We start from the raw sequence: 4971 nt of genomic DNA, 5'->3' as shown, positions 1-4971 counted from the left end.
ACATTATTCTCACTTGATGAAGCAACTTGATGTCTTGTTTTAACTCCCACGTCAAGTTCTCCAATAATGTTTTCTTGTGGGTGATAATTATGAATCCTAAGAGTGGGATTCTCAGGAACATCAACAGTTTCAAATAAATTAGTGTAGTGTTCACCCAGGTCGTGAGATGAAACATCACTATCAACTTGATCAACAAGTTTGATAACTTTATCAACAATTGGAGTGTCATCAGATGAAGTAGACACGTCGTCGAAGAGAACTGGAAAATCATTATCAGGTTCTTCCGTTGGAGCATCGATTGGAACTTCAACATCATTAGAACTTGCAAATCTTGGAATTACCAATTGTTCCTCAAAATAAGCACGAACTAAGTCTTCATCTAGTTGATCAGTTGTTGGAGTAAACGAATTGAATAAGCCATCATAGTCAAACATCCAGTCGGGACCTTTCCCTTGAGAAGGAGTAGTGTACTTTTGACAGTCCACATGATACCATTCTTCAACACAACCAGACGTAAAATTAAATACTCGTTTCTTAGGAGAAGCATAACCCAAGAAATACCCTTCAATGGCTTTTTCCTCGAACTTTCCTACATCCCTTTTTAACATCGTACAAGGACACCCAAACGGTTCCAAGTACTTTAAATTGGGTTTACGATTATTCAACAGCTCATAACTTGTCTTCTTGAGTCTCTTAACATTTAGAACTCGATTGAGTGTATAACAAGCAGTATTCACCGCCTCATTCCAGAAATGGATAGGAAGCTTTGAATCAGCAAGCATAGTTCTAGCATCTTCAATCAACGTTCTATTCTTTCGTTCAGCAACACCATTTTATTGTGGTACATATGGAGCACAATATTCTCGATGAATTTCCTTTTGTAAACAAAATAAATCCAATACAATATTTTTAAATTAAGTACCATTGTCACTTCGAATTCTCCTCACTTTCTGTTTGTAGAGTGATTCGATCTTAGTGATTAAATTTTGAACAAGAACCGGTGTTTGATCTTTTGAACTCATAAGCAAAACCCATGAGTATCGTGAATAATCATCAGTAACTACCAGGAAGTACCAATCTCCAGAAATACTCGCACGATTCACTGGACCGAAAAGATCCATATGAAGTCGCTCAAGAGGAGTATCAATGGAATTCAATAACTTAGAAGGATGTGACTTTTTCTTCTGTTTGCCCTTTTTGCAAGCAACACAGTGATCGGATAACTTAAAATTCTTGAAAGACACACCTTCAACTAGATAATTTTCCATGAGATAGTTCATCTTACGAACATGAATATGACCCATTCTACGATGCCATAGAATAGAATCTTTCTCGGTTGCTTTCGAGACAAAACATGTTTCAATCGATGTTGATACTTTTGAACTCATATTCAAGACATAAATATCATTTGATCGAGGCGATCGCATGAAAACCATGTCCTCGGGAATCACATACCCCGGTTTAAAATCAGACACTCTTTATCTGAAAATATTGTAGTGTATTGTTTGTCACAGATTTGTGACACACTCAATAAATTATGGTCCACTTTATCACAATAGTTAACCTTTTCAAAAGTAATATGCCCATTCGAAACATCACATTCCTATGTAATCATACCCCTAGAATCCCCAGCAAATGCCACATAACCCCCTTGAATATTTCTTACATTTGTTAAGAGGTCGAGATTTCCAGTAATATGACGAGAACATCCACTATCCATGATCTAGTTTTCACCAGAAATGGTCTTGGATGTACCCTACACACAAACAAAAATGATTAGTTCAAAAAGGCAGCCCATGCCTCAGTCTTGGGCACCTTTTGGTTTTCTTGAGAAATGTTAAACTTAGTCGCATTCAACTATTGTTCAGCAACTTGAGAATAAGTTACAGGTTTCTCGGACTTTCGTCTTAGATACGCAGCTTGAACTACATTTGAATTTACATTTTTGCATAACGGTTTAGTTGGAATAAACTTTGGTTTAACAGAACCATGAGTTTCATTCACATAAACAACTTTTCAAGGATTCACGTTTGAGAACATAATATGAGTATCATCATTATATGACACAGGTCGTTTCAGAATCTCCTTTATCAAAGGAACCGGTTTGGAATGATCCTTGACAAAAGGATGAAGATTCTTATAGCTCTTTTGGCCACAATTTCTCACTACATGACCTTGTTGACCGCAAAGAAAACAGCTTCGCATGTCAGCATGATGGTGTTGAGAATTAGTCGAAACATGTGACACAGAAGATGGATGATGACTCACATTTTTGGTCATGCTCGTAGCAAAATCATCAGATAACTCAGATTTCTTTTTCAAATAAAATTCTAAGTTAGAAAAATTTGAAAAAATTTTCAAAGTATCTGTTCCAGTTGACTTCAGAAATTGAACTTTCTTAGCCTGTTTTAAAACTTGGTTTGCCTTAGTCAATGAATCAGATGAAACCGATGTTTTAGCTTGAGTGTACCGACGTTCAAGATCTTGAATCTTGGAAGTTTCATTTTGAAATACACTCTCAATAAGTTCTGGTTTAATGATACTTATTGGAATGTCTTTCTCAGTGAACATCGTGTCTATCCCCTTTAACTTAAACACTCTACCAGTAGATGGCTTGGAAACAGTTGGATTTATAAAACACAACAAATCCTCATAAGAAACTTTGGGTTTTTCTGGTTTCTTGGCCCTTACTGGTTTGACATTAACATGAGCATCTTGTTTCACCTTGGCTGTCTGTGAACCATACACAGCCTCCTCAAATTCATGAGGTTCACAAAGTATGTGATTAGAACTTGGAATGTTCTTTATCTTGTGTAAGATTTCAGGTTCATACACATCCTCAATGATAACTTTGTCAACATTTTCAACCAAGACTTTGTTACTTTGAACATGAGGTTTCTGAATCGAAGGTTGGGCTTTAGCAGTTTCAGGTTTAACTATTTTTGCCTTTCCAGGAATCACAGATTCTTTAATAATCACATCCTCTTCTTTTTTAGCAAAAGGATTTGGTTTGTAATCATTATGAAAAGGTGGTGGAATTTCAACAAAACCTATTCCTTTCTTTGAATCTTTTTTCTTACCAGATACTTCAATTATTTCATTTAGTAAAAATGAAGAGTTTCTGAATTTTCCCAATTTGTTCTTTAAATCAAGAACCTCATTTTCAAGCTCGGTTATCTTTGATCTATGTTTCAAGATTTCTTGAAATTTTTAATCATTGGTGGTCATTTTCACCGATAATTCAGCCTTAAGATCATGATTACTTATAGTTAAAGCCTCAATCTTCTCTTTTGAATTCATTTTAGAGGTCAACGTTTGCCTATAAGTATCTTTTAACGAAACAATCTCTTTTAGAAAATTATCATTTTGAAGTTTCAAGGCATCTATCTTAGACTTATTGGTCTCATAATCAACACATGAAAATTTAGAAGTAGAATTACTAACCACATTTTGCTTAGCCATGCAAGCAGATGTGGTTGAATCACTGAGCTTTGCCATACAAGCGAAAGTAGTTGGAAGCTTTTCACTTGAATCATCGGATTCAGAATCGGTATCAGCATCAGAAGATAATTCACTTCCACTTGCATATTGAAAGTACTCAGGATATCCAAACATTGCTAAATTTGCTTGATTGTTACCGTATAATAGCCTTTGTGACTAGTCATCTCCATCTACGTTGGATAACATTGCTTGAGATCCAGAAGACGAAGGTTTACCCCCTGTAGACTTTCCTGCATCATTACCACTCTTTCCCGATGATTTTTGATCTTGCTTTCTGGGGCCGGTATACTCCTTTTTAGGCTTATCACATTCTTTGGCAAAGTGACCAAACTCTTGATAATTGTAGCACTTGACCTTTAATTTATCAAACCCCAATTTCTTGTTCAAAGATGGAAGATCTTTACCTGTTCTCTGCATATACTTTTTAACTTTCCAGACTATCATTGCCATGTTCCACTTTAAGTCCATCAGTTCTAAATCATCAGGATCAATCTGATCATAATCTTCATCAGTGAGATCACTCGTTGCAATCTTACTACTAACCAAATTCTCATATGAAGTCATAAAGGCTAACAAAAACGCAAAGTTTTATTCGGCCTCTCTCATGTTTACATTTGTTTGAGATGAGAATTGATTTGTTAGTGATGAAGATCCAGATCCTCCAGATGAACCAGAAGCACCAGATAATCCAGTATTCCCAGCTGTATAGAAACAGGCTCGTGGATCACTATACATTGTTGTTGCATTCTCACTTGCACTTTATGTGAGAAATGCAGTGATAGGAGAAATGGTTGAACTCAATGGCATACTTCCACCATAAAATGCAGGATCTTGACTGTCTTTTGAAGACTTTTGACATTTAAGATCATATTTTCGTGCTTCGATCTTTTGCATAAATTCTGATGCTATCAAATCTTCATTGTTGAAATAATTATTCTCTTTCAGAACCATCAAGAAAGTAGAGTAGGAACTCGGTAGTGCACTTTTAATGGTATCAATTTTATCAATCTCTGAAGTTTCCAATCTCATCTTATCCATCACAGCTATCAAATGATTAAACCGTGTTGTCATCTCTTCAACAGTTTCACCATTAAGCATGTTAAAATTTCTGAATTGAAACTTGAACATAATCTTTTTACTTTCAGCGGTGTTTCCCATACTTCTCATACGAATATGTTGAAATAAAGAAGCACAAATCTTTATACTCCCTACTTGGTGAAAGATGTTTTCAGGTAAAGCCATAGTAAGAGTAGAATAAGCTTTTGTCTCAATTTCTAACGCTTTCTTCTCTTCAACCGAGTATTTTGAAATAGCTTTAGGTGTAAAACCAATAGTCTCATCCCCAATCATTGGAACGGTGTAAACCTCATCCAAACAGTACGAACAATCTGGATGAACTGATCCTAGATGAGCACGGAAATGAGGTTCCCATTTAGCAAAATCGCTAAATTTCATCAAACGTGGACATTT

The sequence above is a fragment of the Bidens hawaiensis genome, unplaced genomic scaffold (assembly GCF_021521415.1).
Source record: "Bidens hawaiensis isolate Kalapana, Puna unplaced genomic scaffold, B.hawaiensis_p1.1 tig00004030_1, whole genome shotgun sequence".
Taxonomy (NCBI): Eukaryota; Viridiplantae; Streptophyta; class Magnoliopsida; order Asterales; family Asteraceae; genus Bidens; species Bidens hawaiensis.
Note: the sequence above shows the minus strand (reverse complement) of the source record.